General features: G+C 44.0%; 1 long non-coding RNA gene across 1 annotated transcript in view; it reads left to right on the plus strand.

Annotated features, from left to right (window-relative positions):
* Positions 1–816: 816 nt before the first annotated feature.
* LOC144891366 (uncharacterized) overlaps positions 817–18,809 on the plus strand; it is a 68,548-nt gene continuing 50,555 nt past the window's right edge. Inside the window, exon 1 of the long non-coding RNA XR_013622887.1 lies at positions 817–869. This is a non-coding gene — a long non-coding RNA (uncharacterized LOC144891366). The remainder of the gene's footprint in view (positions 870–18,809) is intronic.

An 18,809-nucleotide genomic window follows, 5' to 3' on the forward strand; every position in this document is an offset into this window, starting at 1 on the left:
TGATCAAAGTGACCTCAGCACCATCCCGACACACACCACTGTGTGTGTTACATAATGTGGTGTTTTACAGCAGTCTGAGTGCAAATCCTGCCACCAATCTCCTTCAGAGAGGACCCAGGGAGTTGGTACTCATTTTGCCGAACTCGGAAGGATGACAGGTGAGTCAACCCACCTGGTGTTAATTCAACGGCTGACCGGGATTCAAACAGTACCCTAGGATCCCAAGCCCTCCACCATAACCGTTAAACCAACACCAGGTTTAGCATGGAGACAGTCATAAGAAATGCTTCAATGTTTGAAGATCCGTCAATCAAAGTTTTAATTAAACTGACGAGTGACGTAGCTCGGCTCCTCACCACACGTGGGTTCAGAGGGATCGGTGTAAATGATAACATCACATAATTATATTTACTGTTACTAGTTGTTAAATATAACTTCATTATTATATGATATATTAAAATTTTATTTGAACTGCAACTGGTAACGTTAAATTTAATCAACCGGTATCTTGATTAATTTATGACGCACTTCCGGTCATACAGCGCAGTGTTCTTGGCGAGGACCGCATCACAACTCACAAGTTTGTGTACATACGTAATCAGGAAATAGTGCTGTGTATTACCACTGATTTGTGTCTATATACTTTAGTTGGAACACTCTGTTACAACAATATGTGTTTGTCAGGCCCAGAGTTATGCATTGGAATACCTTGTAATGCACGTGTGTGATTATTTAGACCATGTTCGAAAGTATGTCTAACGGCTTTTATTCATTCGCCAAACGTCTTTTATTCATTCGCCAAACGTCTTTGAACGTGAAGCCGCCGAATCTAAGCAAGGAAACTCGTCTTTGGAGCCCAGAATAAAGAGGTAACAAGGTATTCCTTCATTATAATTCAGTGTATAAATATGTCGGACATCTATGGAACAATGTATTTTGTGGTTTCAAGGGTTTTTAATATCAAACTTTAGTATTATTTAGTTTAAGTTCTCTCCTCAGCCACGTTTCTGGGCCCAAACCACGTGGTTTTGAGTTCATGCTCTTTGTCTCTGTCAATTGGAAAGTTGAACTGTCGAGGTGTATATCAGATAATGTGACATTGTTCTAACTATTGGTATTTTGTTTGCACCGTCATCGTTTCTTTGGTGTCAATAGGAGTTCGTAACTTTCTTACGGTGTGCGAGCGTTTTATTGTGAGAAGAATAAAGTTCAAGACAAGACACCCATGTTGAGATGTTTGCTCGTGATTGTGCTGAGCCATCTACAGGATCTTTGAGGGTCGATATCTCCACTGTGCGCTAAGTGCTTAATTTCATCAATTTCCATGGACGGATCCACCACATGGATTCATTCCACGGCTCTACCTCGTCTACCTCGGAATTTGACACGAAACCCGAGCGTCGTCAAAGTGCGATCATCTCAACACCTCGTGCCGTCCCTCTCAACACCTCGTGCCATCCCTCTCAACACCTCGTGCCGTCCCTCTCAACACCTCGTGCCGTCCCTCTCAACACCTCGTGCCGTCCCTCTCAACACCTCGTGCCGTCCCTCTCAACACCTCGTGCCGTCCCTCTCAACACCTCGTGCCGTCCCTCTCAACACCTCGTCCCGACCCTCTCAACACCTCGTGCCGTCCCTCTCAACACCTCGTGCCGTCCCTCTCAACACCTCGTGCCGTCCCTCTCAACACCTCGTGCCGTCCCTCTCAACACCTCGTGCCGTCCCTCTCAACACCTCGTGCCGTCCCTCTCAACACCTCGTGCCGTCCCTCTCAACACCTCGTGCCGTCCCTCTCAACACCTCGTCCCGACCCTCTCAACACCTCGTCCCGACCCTCTCAACACCTCGTCCCGACCCTCTCAACACCTCGTCCCGACCCTCTCAACACCTCGTCCCGACCCTCTCAACACCTCGTCCCGACCCTCTCAACACCTCGTCCCGACCCTCTCAACACCTCGTCCCGACCCTCTCAACACCTCGTCCCGACCCTCTCAACACCTCGTCCCGACCCTCTCAACACCTCGTCCCGACCCTCTCAACACCTCGTCCCGTCCCTCTCGACACCTCGTCCCGACCCTCTCGGCACCTCGTCCCGACCCTCTCGACACCTCGTCCCGACCCTCTCGACACCTCGTCCCGACCCTCTCGACACCTCGTCCCGACCCTCTCAACACCCTGTCCCGACCTCTCAACACCTCGATCCTCTCAACACCTCGTCCTGCTGAGCGCCGTTTTGCATTCAATTCATAGATCGCCAGATCTCATCTTTTTAGGGCCCAAAATGTCGCCGAATTCATCATCCTCAGGTAGTTTGGTTGCGTAATCATCCTTGGGTAGCTTGGTTGCATCATCATCCTCAGGTAGTTTGGTTGCGTAATCATCCTCGGGTAGCTTGGTTGCATCATCATCCTCAGGTAGTTTGGTTGCGTAATTATCCTTGGGTAGTTTGGTTGCGTATTCATCCTCGGGTAGTTTGGTTGCATCATCCTCGGGTAGTTTGGTTGCGTATTCATCCTCGGGTAGTTTGGTTGCATCATCATCATCATCATCCTCGGGTCGTCAAATCATCACCGCTCGGGTAGTTTGGTTACATCATCATCCTCGGGACAGAAGTTCTGATTTTAAAAAAACCACAACGTTCCGCCAAACTCACGGGTTATTACATTTACGAATGAACCTGCTTTTGTCATTGTAGAATATATTATAATGTGCATTTGATAAACAATATCGATATGTCTTAAAAATAGCAATATTATAGAATACGAGCAACGGTACCCGCCCTATGGGCGGGGCTTCAATTGGGAAGCCCAAATGAAAAGGTAAAATATAAGAAATTGAAGGCTTTTTTTTATTTTAAACGATTCATATAAACATCCGTTGAATCACATCACATGCAAATCATCAAAATCTAAACAGGACATGGCGCCCATTTTGAAAAAAGATTGAATTCTGCAAAACGGAAGCGGCCGCTACACGTCTTTCTCAGTCGCACGATTATGTGTGAAGAGTGCGCGCCGAATCTGTAACACGGAAGCGGCCGCTACACGTCCAAGTCGCACGTTTATGTGTGAAGAGTGTGCGCCGAATCTGTAACATGGAAGCGGCCGCTACACCTGTTTCTTAGTCGCGTTGCACACGCTGCCTGGTTACTTCGGAGCCGCACGTTCATATAGGAAGAGTTCGTCAGGAGTCGATCTACTCTCTCCTGGTACGTAGAATAAACAGTATTTGTAGAATTTCAACAAAAGCCATCACTGTTCATATCGGTAAATGTTATTTCATCGTGTTTGGTGAATTATAGTAAGATTAATGTGATTATTGTTGCATTTGTTTACATTCAATGAGTTTTTCATTATTCCACTTAACCTGCTTTTTTACCAACACTAACATAACCCTCTTCATTTTATAATAGTCGCGTCTAGTTAAACATCAGGGAAAAACGTTTTTTAAAATCGATTAACACGTGACAATGCTTTCTTTCCTCAAGATGGACCATTCCCTTTCCGCTGTGTTTACCACCACTCACAAGGTGATGTGTTTTGTGGGTAAAGTGAGACCCACCCTCGGGCTCATCTTTCAACAATGTGGACCACGACCGGTCTCGCGTTATCTCTCATCTCTCTTGATCTCGGGTTGCATTGATTGCGTGACGCCATTGAATTTGGGGGCCCTGGGCACATGACCATTATGCACGTGCGTTAATCCGCCATTGCGGACGGAGCAGTGCTCACTCGGACGTGGTTCATTCCTAACACGGAAGCAGTCCCTGCTTCTTCTTTGTCTTCGCCTTTATTTTTGCACTGTAATGTGGCGGCGTGTACAAATTGCTGACGTCACAAACGCAGCAATTTCGCGTTGTATTCTTCTTACAAAGAGGAAGAGGAACGATATCCGTAAACATGCAGTCTTCAAAATATGAAGACCTTCCGGGTGATCTTGTGAACCGCGTGGTGTGACTGTTACTGTGACCAAGGTTCACGTTATCGGATCGAATCGAATCTGATCTGTAGAGGTTTGTTGGGAGATTCTCATTTTATTGTTAATACTGAGAAAGATCTGTAAAACGTTTATTTAAAGATAAAATAATTTTCTGTTCGTTGATGATGGGAATGAACATAAGTTAAACGAGTTTTTATTAAATGTATGCTGAGGTATTTGATTGTTCATTTCATGAGGTGTTTTTCACTCGTTTTGTTTTATCCACTCCATTGTTTTATATGACGTCATCACTAAACTTCATACAACGATGGTTAAACCTCATTCTTCCTTTTAACTCCAAACCAGGCAGAAAGTTTTTATAATTAACTTGTATATCCAATGTCACCTTCAAATGAGGAGGTGTTGTAAAGGTTGTAGATGGATAGATGAGGGATCTATGTCGCGTTGGTATCGAAAAAAAATGTCGGTCCCATCCACTGCATCCAAAACTAAAGTTGGACTATTTCTCGAACAAGTCGTTTCGGCCAGAGATTCTCAACCGGTCGGCCACGACCATCAGTGGGTCGGAAGGTGCAGCCACGTGGTCCGCAGATATCATACCCACCTGAGAAGGCAGGTGATTAGTTTAACTCTCAAAAAAGAAATTGTATTTATGTTATTGTATTAATTTGTGATTGGAATGATGCTGTTTAAAATGAAAATATGGAGAGATTGAGTTTAAAGGTGAATTAGGAAATGATGAGGGTTTCCATCCGTAACATTCGCGGATTCGGTATTTGCAGTTTCGCCATTGGCTGTATTTGGTTGATCGAAGGTGTTTCCGGTATGAAGAACGTCTCGGGTATCTCGTGTTCACACGAAAAGGTAAGCTGCTGTATTTTACTTTTGCTGTATTTTATTTTGACAAACATGGACCGTTAACTGAAAAGAAAAACCGATGATGGTGGCGAAACTTCAGGAGTTGCTAAAAGGAGGTGAAACGCATCGTCAGAAATTACGACCCTGGATATATTAAGTTTGGATTTACGGTAGCAGGGGATTCAGTTGGAGTGGGAAATCAAGCTCCTGTTACCTTTCACCACCACATACCTGTGTGAGTCAGGGATTTCACTTGTGACTCGCACAAAATCAAAGACCAGGAATATACTGAAAGCAACTTTGAATGTTACTCTGCGAGTCAGCCTCTCAACTCGGATTGATCTGAATGGTTCTCAGAAGCAAACCCAAGTATCCCACTGACTGAAGCAGCACTTTGTATTGAAGGCTTAAATGTCTTAAATAAGGAACCAAATAAAGTTGTTATTATTATTATTGTTGTTATTATTATTATTATTGTATTTTATTTAATCCATTGCTGCGGACAGCTACATTTAACTAAGTTTCAGAGATGACAGGATTATGCGTGTTGAACCTGAAAAGTTTAACTTCTCGGAAAGTGGAGATTCTTTGGTGCACGTTTTGAGACAATGGCAGTGAGAGGAAAATAAAACATAGGGGAAATACCCCTAGCGCTTCACAGTTAAATTGCCTAATATGTGAAGAAGTGGTAGAACCACCTTTGGAGGCCTTTTTCCCCACAGAGCAGGGGTTGGCTTTTTTTTTTTTTTTTTTTTTTTTTTTGTGTATACAAGATCGAGGCTCGTGAAAGAGCTAACAATAATCACAAAAAAGACAAACCGACACACAAAACACAAAAAACAAGGGGAGCGGCAGACAAGATGGGGAGAGAGGGGGAAGGACACAAACACAACATTTGAGAGCAGGGACATCGGGAGGACTTGGGGGGAAGTGGGAGAGGAATAAAACATATGAACGCTGCAAGGACTCTGGGGTGAATTACCGGGGGTAGAAAAGATCAATGTTTTCGATGGGGGAAGATAAGAGATGGTGGTGAACAGCTGTTTTAAAGACCTGGAGGGAGGAGTGGGATTGAATGGAGTGGGGGAGTTTGTTCCAGAGGCGGGAGAAAAGGGGAATGAAAGAGTGAAGGTGAGCAGAGAGCCTAGACTTTGGCAGATTAACCATAAGAGGGTTGCAGGCAGATCTTGTGCGACCTGAAGGAATATTTGGGGGACAGAGCACAGAGAGAGCTGGGGGAGCAAGGCCAGAGAGGAGTCGGTAGAGGACAGAAAGACCACCAACCTGCCTGCGGTGAGTGAGTGAAAGGCCCTCGGAGTTGACTACATCGCAGGAGATTCCAATGATTCTGAAAGCTTTGGCCTCAACAGCGTGAAGCCGAGCAAGGTGTGAGGCAGGAGCACCAGCCCAGAGGGGGGAACAGTATTCCATTGAGCTGCGGATGAAAGCCTTGTATGTGGTGAGGAGCTCAGGTGTGCCAAGGAAGGACTTCGCACGACGGAGGATGCCCAGTCGGCGACTGGCTTTGGAGGCCAGCTTGGAAATGTGGTTTTCCCAAGAAAGATCATGGCAGATAGTGAGACCCAAAAGCTTGAGCGACAGAACTTCTTGGAGAGGATTGTTGAGAAAGTAGATGGGAGGGTTGTCCAGTCGGTCCTTTCGGAGAGACATTGTAAGAGTGTGAGATTTGTCAGGATTGAAAGACATGTTCCACTTGTTTGACCAGTCTGTGATTTTGTCCAGGTCTGCAGAGAGTGAGGAGGCTGCAGACTGCCGATCTGAGGGATGAGGAATGGAGCGGCAGATAGTGGAGTCATCAGCAAAGAGATAGAGAGGATTTTCCAGAGAGTCGGAGAGGTCATTGATGAAGACCAGAAATAGCACAGGGCCCAGAACACTGCCTTGGGGAACTCCAGCCAGAACAGGAAGGGAAGATGAGAGAAATCCATTCAGGGCCACACGTTGCCTACGACCAGAGAGGAAATCCGCAAGCCATGAGTGGAGATTTCCCTGAATACCATAGGAGGTGAGTTTGGTGAGCAGAGCTGGGTGCCAGACTGCATCGAAGGCACGTGATATGTCAAGTGAGACAGCTCTGATTTCCTGTTTGGCATTGAGGACCTCCATCCATTGTTGAGACAGCAGAAGCAACATGTCCAGAGTAGAATGACCTGGTCTGAATCCAAATTGATGATCAGAGATCAAGCCATTGGAGAAGAGGAAGGATTTGATATCTGAAGCAATGATGGATTCCATGACTTTGCTGATAATTGGGAGCAGGCTGATTGGTCTGTAGTTGCAAGGATCTGTTTTTGCACCTTTTTTGTGTAAAGCGGTAATGTTTGCTGATTTCCAAGATGCTGGCAGATGACCTTGAGCAAAAGAGAGGGTGAAAAGAACAGAGAGAGGGTGAGATAGAGCGGCAGAGCAGGATTTTAGGACCCGAGGGCTGATGCCATCTGGGCCAGTTGCAGAATCAGAGTCGAGGTTTGATAAAAACTTCTCCACCTTGTCAGGAGAGAAGGACACAGAGCCCAGGAGCAGTTTGGTTCGACTGGGAAAGGTGGGAACAGAGAGAGATGGGTTTGGGACACAAGATTTTGAGGCAAACACAGAGTTGAGGCATTCGGCTTTGTCACGTGCGGTGTCAACTGTGTAGCCATTTGAGGTAAGGGAGGGGATGGAGGGGGAACAAACACCAGAAACGGATTTGACCAGACGCCACCAGGATTTGGAGGAAGGAGACAGGTTTGAGAGTTCAAACTTGAGTGTGGAGAGATAGTGCTTCCTGGCACTCCTGAGGGTAGAAACACACTTGTTTCGAGCTTGGTGGAAGGAACTGAGATTGCCTTCAGTTGGATTTGCCTTCCAAGAGGCAAAGGCAAGTTGTTTCAGGGCAACTGCCTCACCACAAGATTCAGTGTACCATGGACGGGAGGAAGGGTAAGACAACTGAAGACGAGATGGGATAAATCTGTGCATGAGAGAGAGCAGTTTGCTTTGGAAGAATTCCCAGGAAGAATTGATGTCAGAGGCATTAGAGATGGGAGACCAGTCCAGTTGATTGATGGCTGCTTGCAGACCGTGCCAGTCGGCCTGAGTGAAATGCCAGACTCGTCGGCGCTGAGGAGGCTCTCTGAGAATGGCCAGTGAGATGTCCACTTTAACAAGCACATGATCAGAAGAACCGATTGGAGCAGAAGAAGAGCAGCAGACATTTGCAGGGAAGTTAGTCATAACCAAGTCCAGAAGAGAAGATACTCCATTGACTGAGATCCGGGTTGGGAAATTGACAGATTGTGTCAGTCCCAATGAGTCGCAGAAGTCCTTTGCTGAGGTGCCATGGCTGGTGAGAGATGAACCCACACCCAGCCAGCTGGCATGATGACAGTTGAAGTCACCACATATGAGGAAGAGAGAGTTTGGATGAGTTGATAGAAGTTGGTCCATGTTGTCCGACAGAGAAATGTAAATGGAGTCATCACTGTTTGGAGGACGGTACAGAACACATATGAACAAAAGGTGGGAGCGGAGAGGAAGCCGTAGCCAGAGGTACTCCTGTGGGTGGGGTGGAGAGAGGGCAGTGCAGGGAGAGTGAGGAAGAGAGTTTTTGATAAAGATAGCCACCCCACCACCAGGACGAGGATCAGGTCTATCGTACCGGAGGAGGGAGTAACCAGGAAGAGATATTAAGGAATCAGAGACATCTTGAAGGAGGAAAGTTTCTGTTAAGCAGATCAAGTCTGGATTTTCAGAAGCAACCTGAATGGAGAGATCAATCAGGTTTGAGCGAAGGCCCCGGATGTTTGAGGTCCATACCGTTAGTGAGGAGAGATGGGGAGCATCGGGTGCAGGACAGGGGAGGGGAGGGTTAGGGTCAGATGAAGGGTGAGAGGGGGATGTAGGAAGAGCAGTTGATAGTGTGTCAGAGATTACAGAGGAGTTACAAGAAAGGGAAGGATGAGGAGGACGAAAGGTTTGATGGTGATGGAATGAGGCACAGTGAGAGTTTGTTTGAGGGGGGGCAGAGGAAAGTAGAAGGTTGGGGGAGGTGGGGGTATGACATAGGAGGGAGAGGAAGTGGGGAGGAGGCAGCTTTGAGAAGGAGGTGGGAGGAGGGAGAATTTGGGAGGGATGGTTGGGGGGGAGATTTGAAGGGGAGGGGCAAGGTGGGAGTTTAGAAAGTGGATGATTAATGAAAGATGCACATCTATCTATAATTCCAGTAATCTCTGTGTGTGTGTGTGTCTGTCTGTGTGTTTGTCTGTGACCGCTGTTTCTCGACAACCACGGGTCCGATATACTTGAAACTTGCCAGGTATATTGCTGGGGACCCGAGGATGTGCCTTTTCAAGGTTTCATATTAATCGGACAATTACTTACCGAGATATGTCCAAAAAACGCTTCAACCAATCAGAGAGCAGCGAGCTATCACGTGTGCCGAACGTGGCGATCGGACTCTGCCTCGGACGGCACATTTGACAGCGTATTCATTTATTTCACGTTGGAAAACTATGTTGCCGTTAAACTATGTTTTAAAACGAATTCAAACTGCGATTAAATTAAAACGATTCATCCTAACTGCGATTTGCGAACTTCCGGACAGTGACGACTGTCCGGCAGCACGCTTTCCGGCATCCAATTACAGAACGCTTTGTTGCGTAGGCGTGGCCGATGTGAGACGAGCGGAGCTGAGCGCGTTACGAGCTGACCGCCATTACGGTACGTAATTCGATTTCTTATGCGCATTATTTCTCCCAATTCATTCATCTCCCAATTTCTCCCAATTCAATTCGTATCACTAATAAAAACGAATTTGCGATTCATTCGCTTTCCTGCGCGTTTGTGCACGCGATGGCGATTGCTTTACCAAACTCCGGAAGCCGTTCGCTTTGGACCAAACCATTGCATGAGGGGGGGGTTCTGTGGTCGTTGCGAATGGACCAAACCATTCATGTAAATAGAGGGGGGGGATTGTCACTGTACTCGCAAGCCGTTCGCCGTTCGCTTTGGCGTTGCGAATGAACCAAACCATTTCATGTAAATAGAGGGGGGGGGATATAATTTTAGATAGATATATAGTACGGGCATATATATAGTACGGGCATGCCCTAGTATATAACAAATTGGGTTTGTTGTGATTTTCAAGTTAGCGATTCGTTTAAGAACGATGGAGGAGGGATGGAATGAATGAGAATTTAGAGCATGGAGTGATTTGGAATCATAAGAGATTGAATATTTTTTTGAAATGGAATGAGATGAAGAGGAAATTGAAAGGAGCCTTTTAAATAAGAAGAAAAACAGCGTGTTGTAATAAACCACTGAATAAAACAATGAAGGGGATAGTTGAAACATATTTAAACAGAACTGTGAAGAACAATCGTATATTCACAAAAATACCAATGGGGAGAGGAAGCCTAGCGCGACGACCACGAGTCACTTGAACAGGGCAAAAGGTGGAAGGCAAGGGGAAAATGGGGGCGGGGCGAGACAGCGCACGTGGGCAGAGGCAAAAGCACACGAGGAGAAAGGGAAATAAAAGTTTTTTTGTTTGTTTTTTTTTGTTTGTTTTTGGGGGGGGGGGGGGTGTGGGGGTTACAACGTTAGACAAATAGTAGATGTTTGGTGAAGCTTGGTGGAGAAGGGGAAATCAAAAAAGCGAGCAAAACAGCGAAGGAATGAACAACCTTCGACGGGGGAAGCCTGAGGCTGCAAGGCCTTGCTCGCGACGCGGCAAACAAGCGATTAATATATGAAAGATAAACACCAAGAAACTTCCAAGGGGGACACTATAAGTTCACACACCGAACGATAAATACAGTTTCGACAAAATACAATTGTGAACAGACTTAACTTTGAAAAACGTGGAGACCGTGTGGACCGTCGAAAACCCCTGACCACCGTCTCCAAGATCTCGCGAGATCTTTTCCTGGCACCGTGGTCCCCTTTTTGAAGCAATGTTTTGTGGCCGGTACCCTTCCTGCCGCCAACCCTGTTAATCACCTCTTGCGACACACAGGGAATTACCAGTGAACTGGTACTCAATTTGCCGACCTCGGAAGGATGACAGGCTGCGTCAACCCCCCTGGCGTTAATTCAGCGATCGACCGGGATTCAAACCCAGGATCCAAGGATCACATGCCGGCACCCTAACCGCTAAGGCCTAAGTCAACACCAGGCTTTATGTGAAGAAGTGTCAGTGAAGAAAATCTTTCTTCACCCATGATTGAGCACAAAGAGTTTCTAATCCGTCTCATTGCAGAAAAGCTTTGTTTGGAAATGGCTTCCTTTGTGAAAAATTACAAATTTCAAAAGTTGTTAATCTGATTTGAAAAAGGATGCAGCCAATCACGTCACTCTATACAAATACCGCGATATTTGCCGTGGCTGGGGGAATAAATTCACGCACTTTGGTTTGGTTTCGCTTTGTTACTCACGTTTAAATGTGGGATGTTTTTATCTTAAATGTGAACTATTGAAACAAATTAAGGGCAGGGCATTGCCCCCCCTCACCCTCCAGCCATGCACCCCTCAAACTCCACCGGTGCATGGAATTAGGGTGGCCGATGCAACTTATGACCTTATTATGGGCTCATCAGGATAATGTACTGGCAAATCATTTATTTGTGACCATGCTTCACAGCTCAAAGGTGAGTGTGGCTGTCTCTTTCATATACTGTCAGTCTAAATGTGGTGATCAAGCTGGATAAGTTTACCATTTAGCTTGAGACATGATCAAATTGGATAAGATAATAACTCACAAAACATTCCAAACTGAGGAAAGAAAATAACATGTATCTTTTCTGTGATTAACATAAGCATTGTATCCCTGGCAGGTCATCGCTGAAATGGAGAGCTTCTTGGAATGGCTCAAGTCCCAAGGCCTGAGAGCAGAAACAGCCCAAGCAGTGATCGATAAGCTTGGAATTGAGAATCGGAAGGTTATTCGAGCTTGTACTGAGTCGGATGCATTGCGGACCGACCTCCTCTCTCTCTCCAAAGAGAAATTACAATTTGCAATGTATGCTGACTTCTGTAAATTTATGAATTCTTTTTCGAAGCCGCAAGATGTCCAGATTGCAGGTTCTTCTCTTTTGGGAAGTATTTTCGTCAACTTGGAGAATGTTATTCGGGAACTTTCCAGTTTCTGTGAAAAGATTTTCGGATCCCAAAATGTGCACCGGGACAACGTTTCTGGTTTCTGTGGAATCGGGCTCCGTGGTTTCCGCAGTCTCCATTTTCAGGATGATGGATTAACACCCAAGTCTGGTACGTGACGTATTTTTTAAATACAACATCGCATGTCAAGAAGTCACCTTTATGTTCTTTGATTTATTTTTTATTTTTACCTCTGCAACCGAAGGTGGATGGAGGTTATGTTTTCACCCCTGTCTGTTTGTCTGTGAGCAGAATATCTCAAAACATTATGGATGGATTCTGACGAAACTTTGTGGACAGGTTGCGTGTGTGACGAGGACGTATCGGTTAGATTTTGGGGAATATCCGGATGCGGATCCTATAATTAGCCCTTGCGCTGCACAGCAGGAGATGGGGTTTTGCAGTCGTTGGTTTTTGTCTCAATATCGTCCCCCCCACCCTTCCCCCAAGGAGACTATTGGGGATAAGAAATGCCCAGTTGTTATTATATGAAGGTTTACACAAAAGAGTTGTGATCATATTAATTTGGCTCGTCGTGTACGCGATTCGCGATCTTTCTTAATTTGTTAAATTTTACATACAGGCACCTATATTTACTCAAGATAGACAGAGATGTTAACAAATTGTAGATAATATCATGTCCCCTATGCATATAAAACCCATATATCATGATAATCTTGTTTTACACCCTTCAGGAAACCAAAACCATGTTTCACGGCCAAAGTTGTGAAGTTTTCTTGTTCTCAAAGTTTTTTTCCGAGGGCTCTTTTGAGGATCGTCACTGAGCCCCAAACAGCTGCCGACTGCAGTTTGTTTGTTGTTATATTCCCAGAGATCATTTTAAAGATCTCTGCATGGTTCTTTTTTTTTTAACCATTTCCATTGCTCTCATAATCACTGGTACAATTTCAGTGCTCCTCGTCTTTTCACTTTTGTTTTTTGCGATCTTCCTATTTCATCATTTCCTTGAGTCCTTTGCTATTGAGGCCAATTTGGCTGGGTCTTGACACCTCAATTAGCAGTGCCCTCTTTTCTGTTGTTGTACCCAAGTATGATATCCGGTCACAAGGCTTCGTTTTTTATGCTCGATGGGATAACTAGGTTGTACCTGAGCCAGGGATTACTTCATTATTTTCAGTGATTGCTTTTGGATAATGTTTCCATTCATTTTCTGGAACTGGAATATTGAGACTTTTGCAGATTGGTTAATGGATTACTCCACATTCCTTGTTTTTTATTTGGGTGTCACCCAAAGAGCATTTTTGTCCGTCGGTTCTTTTCTCGTATATTTGTGGTCTTTCCCCAAATGGTGCAATCTCATCTCCACTATTTTGTTTGCCAACTCTTATTCCAGTCTTCGCTTTTCCTCATCATCCTTATACTCCCTCTCTCCTTCACTTCCCTGTTTCCTTCTGTCCTTCTGTTTGTTATCATCCGCTGTTCTCATTTTCATCACATTCAATTGTGTTGGTGTTTTCACTCGGTCCATGATTGCAAGTCGGGTCTGTTTCCCCATCCCCTTCACCGTTATCTCTTATTTTTTATATATATTTTTTCGGATTTACAGTCATGTGAAAAAGTAAGTACACCCCATGTAAAGTTTTGACTTTTTCAACATATTTCAACATGCAGCTATTTGATCTTCATTTCAACAATATTGATAGATAAAGGTGATATAAAATAATAAATATCATGAAACATTTACATTTTGTAGTCCATTGTATAATTTAAATATACATAAATGCAAATTTCGCATGTGGAAAAAGTAAGTACACCCCATGTAAAGTTTTGACTTTTTCAACATATTTCAACATGCAGCTATTTGATCTTCATTTCAACAATATTGATAGATAAAGGTGATATAACATCACAAATATCATCAAACATTTACATTTTGTCGTCCATTGTATAATTTAAATAAACATAAATGCAAATTTCGCGTGAGGAAAAAGTAAGTACACCCTTGGCTCTAATAGGTGGTATTGCCCCCTTTGGCAGAAAAAACCTCATGTCGGCGTTTCTTACAACTGTCTACCAGTCTCTGACATCGACTGGGAGAAATGTTTGCCCACTCCTCCATGCAGAATTCTTTCAGCTGTGCGATGTTTGAGGGGTTTCTTGCATGCACAGCTCGCTTCAAATCCCCACACAACATATCGATGGGATTTAGATCCGGGCTTTGACTTGGCCATTCCAGAACCCTCCATTTCTTTCTTTTCAGCCATTCCTTGGTGGATTTACTGGTATGTTTAGGGTCATTGTCATGTTGGAAGGTCCACCTTCGGTTGAGCTTCAACTTTTCGACAGATGGTCTCACATTATTCTCAAGCACCCTCTGGTACAATGAAGAATTCATAGTGGATTCTGTGATGGTGAGCTGCCCAGGCCCTGATGCAGCAAAGCTGCCCCAAACCATAATATTTCCACCACCATGCATTACAGTTGGTATCAGGTTGTTGTGGTCAATTGCTGTCTTTGGTTTTCGCCAAACATGTCTTCTGGTGCTGTGGCCAAACAGGTCTACCTTTGACTCATCTGTCCAGAGCACATTGTTGCAGAAGTGCTGGTGCTGGTCTTTGCCTAGGTGTTCATTGACAAACTTTAGTCTTGCCCTGATGTTCTTTCTGGACAGCAAAGGTTTCCTCCTGGCACACCTCCCATGTAGATCAAATTTCTGCAACCTCTTTCTAATGATAGGCTCGTGCACTTTGACATAGACAGTGGCAAGAGCTACCTGTAGGTCCCGTGATGACATTCTGGGGTTCTTCGAGACTTCTTTCAGCATCTTGCGGTCTGCTCTCGGGCTGAACTTGCTGAGGCGGCCTGGCCTGAACAAGTTGGCAGTTGTTTGGAATCTTCTCCACTTGCAGATGATCTTCCGGACAGTCGAATGATCGATTTCAAATTGTTTGGAGATCTTTTTAAATCCCTTCCCAGACTCGTAGGCATCTATAACCTTCTTTCTGAAGGCCTCAGAGAGCTCTTTTGATCCAGGCATGGTGACGCCGCACACTTCAACAACAAAGAGCAAACCAAACTAAATGTCTGAGGTTTAAATATGACAGGTTCCTCCAAGATCGTCTCTGACGATGTTCTAATCATTTGCATCTAAGCTGGTACACCTGATTCTAATTTTAGGTATTTGAAGTGATGAATGTCGGGGTGTGCTTACTTTTTCCACATGCGAAATTTGCATTTATGTTAATTTAAATTATACAATTGTTACGTGGTCCTCCCGGTAACTACCTGGTCTCGGTGACCCCCGGACCGTGGGAGGCACCCCGCCAGAAAGATATATGATTTATACGCTTTCGTAACGCAATCAAGATGAATTCCAGTCCATAAGAAACCCCACACCAAGGAAATCCGAGTAATCAATAATATATTCCCCCAAGGAATCAACAATCAACAACCATCAGCAATCCACAATCAACAATCAATCCCCGAGATGATTAAGATGGCCATCTTATATATGTGTGTCCCCTTTCCCCACTCCCGACCCCTTGGGTACTCACGACCCCTTTGGTCTCTGTCCCTCACAATGTCTCTGGGCCCCTCCTGAACAAGGTTATGGTCGGCTTCGCCGCACACGGGCGGTTGAACGAACCCCGGGCGGACGTGCTTCCACCGGGCACGTACCGTACCGGGAACCACGGCTGCAGCGCACACCTCCTGGCCAAGCAAAGCGGGCAAAGCAAGCGCCGCTTGCAACGCGCGCGAGGCCCCAAAGTGCGACCCGTACGCGTCCTTGTAGACGGTGCGGCGAACTGTGCCGGACGCTGGGTCTGTGCACGGCCCCACGGCAACTTGACATGTCAAAAGGGTAGTTACACGTCCCGGTAACTCCTCTCGCCAGACAGGCTTGGGAACGCAGCTTTTCCACGCTGCTCAATATCGATCCCAACTCTCTTCGGAGCTGGGTGAGGAAGAAGAAGAATCGTCGCTTCTCCCGGACCTCGTGTCTTTTCTTCTTCCGTTTCCGGTCTCCTTTTTCCCAGAAGGGCTCCTGACCCTTTAATCACAACAACCCTTAATCGACTACACATTGATAAGCAAAGACCTGAATAGTAATTCACATACATTCACATAAATATGTAACAATGGACTACAAAATGTAAATGTTTCATGATATTTGTTATATTATATCACCTTTATCTAAACGTTGTTGAAATGAAGATCAAATAGCTGTATGTTGAAATATGTTGAAAAAGTCAAAACTTTACATGGGGTGTACTTACTGTTTCACGTGACTGTATGTACCGTTCACACAACTTTTTGAAAAAATTTAGATGGCACCGTTGTAGCAGGATTCTCTCACTCCCCTAAAATATCACTCTGGAGTGATTCTGTCCTCAGATAAAATCACTCGAGTGAACTAATCCTCGGACTGGCACACTCGAGAGTGTAATTATCCTAGGACAGAATCACTCCCCCTGTCAGGATCAACACACTCCCTCCAGGATCAAACCACTCCCTTTTAGGATAAAGTCAATCCCCCAGAAAGAATGGAAAGATATATTTAGTTACTTTGAAAATATAACTCACAGGATGTTAGATATCGTTGCAATGATCAACAGAGCTTTTACTATGTATTTTAGTGTATACCGTGTGAGCATGTGCATCATATTGTCAGATCTTAATATTCAATTGTTGAATACATGTACTGTATTTGAGCCCATCATTATTTCAATACAACAAAAGAAGACATGAGTTAATTTATGATCATCATATTTTTCAAACTAGGGCATTGCCCGTACTATATCTATATCTAAAATTATATCCCCCCCCTCTATTTACATGAAATGGTTTGGTCCATTCGCAAAGCCAAAGCGAACGGCGAACGGCTTGCGAGTACAGTGACAATCCCCCCCCTCTATTTACATGAAATGGTTTGGTCCAAAGCGAACGGCTTCCGGAGTTTGGTAAAGAAATCGCCATCGCGTGCACAAACGCGCAGGAAAGCGAATGAATCGCAAATTAGTTTTAATTAGTTTTAAAACATAGTTTAACGCCAACATAGCGGCAACATAGTTTGCCAACGTGAAATAAATGAATACGCTCTCAAATGTGCCGTCCGAGGCAGCGTGTGTTCGGCACGTTCGGCACACGCGATAACTCGCTGCTCGCTGATTGGTTGAATCGTTTTTTGGACATAGCTCGGTAAGTAATTGTCCGATTAATATGAAACCTTGAAAAGGCACATCCTTGGGTCCCCAGCAATATACCTGGCAAGTTTAAAGTATATCGGACCCGTGGTTGTCGAGAAACAGCGGTCACAGACAAACGTACAAACAAACACGCAGAGATTACTGGAATTATAGATAGATGATTCAATAAACTATAGCGAGACGTACTTCAACTGAGATTGAATGTTTTTAAAATCGCATGAGTACAAAGATTTTTGTAAAGACGTCCATCAATAGTCAGTAAACTAGGACCAACCTTGCTTTTCCTTGTTTCTTTTAGTCTTGCGCTTGTGGAACAACTCTGAGTTGATGACTGTAAGTTTGCCGCTGTCTGTCGAAAGTTTGACTTCTTTCCACGATCACCAATGTACATTGCAGGGTATTCCTGAGTAGACAGGAACGTGCGTTTCGCGTCGAAAACCATAATTGAAGATCGAGTGAAATAAATATTAGCTGCTTCATACTTTTATAGAATTACAGATGAAAATACCCCCACCCCCCCCCCCCCCCCCTCCTTAACAAGACCTCGATTGAGATACTCACTGTCAGAACAACACTCCAGGAAATCGCGTACTCATGTTGTCTGAAAGCACACCAACTTCGCCAATGATCATGGTTTGTAAGATATGGTATAGTTTGTAAGACAAAAGATATAGGAAGCCTGCAATTCACGTTATCATTGACAATTAGTATGAAGTGATCGGCAAACTGTCTTGTCAAAACATCCTAATTCACTTGGAGCAAAAGTGGACCAGTCTACCTTGGATTATACTCAATCCAATTAAGGATTAAATCTCAGTGCATTAATGATGGTGTATGCATTGAAGATGAATATCATGTATTCATGATCTGGCCATTGTATAGTCAAAGTACAGTCAAGTCAAAGTTTATTCCATTAAACCACTCACATTGATACATGGAAATAACTTAAATTCATCAATATAAATGGCTGCACAAGAAGGTTTGTCACCTCATTTAAAATGCATTCATTCGATTCAATAACAGTACAATGAGTATGATTTATTTTGTACACCCATGGGAACACTATATATGCTCTTGACAACATACTTAGTTCGATTCTTGGATTCTTATCGAAATGATTGAAACAATATTTATTTCCACAAATGTACAGTGCAAACATGTCAATGAAATACATATGAATGGAATGAGCACTGAAACATTGGGACGTTTACAGTACGGAAATGCAATAAATATTGTAGGTGTTGAGTTAAGACACAGTCATTTAACAAAGCTTAAATCTTTTAGATTAAACTTTATTTTGTGAAATATGTGAATATTATTATACTATACATTTATATAGCGCCTATATCCAGTTCTCGGAACTGCTCAGAAGCGCTTGTTTCCTGGTTATCAGTACACGAACACACCTTTGCCAATATACAAACGTTTGAGACATTTTAAAACCCGTACGGTATTTAATATTTCTTAAAAGTGCGGTAAAGTTAGAGAACGTAACTTAAAATGACATTATATGTTGAAATGAAAATATCCTTTTCGTATAAAACATCGTAAATTTATCGTAATGATTACTGCGAATGCTCTAATATCAAAATATATAGTTATTTGAATGTTAAATTTATACTTTTCTTTGTTTGATTTACCCAGTTTAATACAGGGATGCGAAAAACATTGTATTTTTATTTTTAG

The sequence above is a fragment of the Myxine glutinosa genome, chromosome 1 (genome assembly GCF_964187855.1).
Source record: "Myxine glutinosa chromosome 1, kmMyxGlut1.1, whole genome shotgun sequence".
In the NCBI taxonomy this organism is placed as follows: domain Eukaryota; kingdom Metazoa; phylum Chordata; class Myxini; order Myxiniformes; family Myxinidae; genus Myxine; species Myxine glutinosa.